We start from the raw sequence: 542 nt of genomic DNA, 5'->3' as shown, positions 1-542 counted from the left end.
CTGGCTTCGGCTCTTCATCCACAACTCTCACCAGAGGAACAAAGGGCTGTTGAAAAATTGTGGTTTATTACAAGCCTCACCAGAAACTTCCTGTTCCCTTGGTCTCTGCAGAGAGAAAAAGTTGCTCTCCAGAACCCCAGCAGTGGCAACCACAGATGGCCATGATCTACTGTGTGACATCACGGGGAGGGAAGTTGAAGCCCTGAGAGATGGGGGGGAAACAGTGAACATGATGCCTGCCATGGCCGGTCAGTATTTATTATCCATCAAGAGAGACTCAAAAGAGACCAGGCTGGTTCCTTGACCTTCAGAGGTGTGGGACATCCTTAATGTGAGACAAGCCACAGCCATTGCTCAAGACTCTGCCTCCTACCCACCCACCTGGGGCAGCTTCCCCCTGGAGGGGTGGGAACCCAGGAGTCAGGAGCAAGGGCTTCCCAATCCAGATTCCCAACATTGGGTACAAGGGACGGCAGCCTTGAGAAGCCCTTCAGTATTGGACGTAAAGCTACAGATTCCTTTTCCCAAGCTATGTCTTCCTT

The sequence above is a fragment of the Otolemur garnettii genome, unplaced genomic scaffold (assembly GCF_000181295.1).
Source record: "Otolemur garnettii isolate 467f Iridium unplaced genomic scaffold, OtoGar3 scaffold00196, whole genome shotgun sequence".
Taxonomy (NCBI): domain Eukaryota; kingdom Metazoa; phylum Chordata; class Mammalia; order Primates; family Galagidae; genus Otolemur; species Otolemur garnettii.
Note: the sequence above shows the minus strand (reverse complement) of the source record.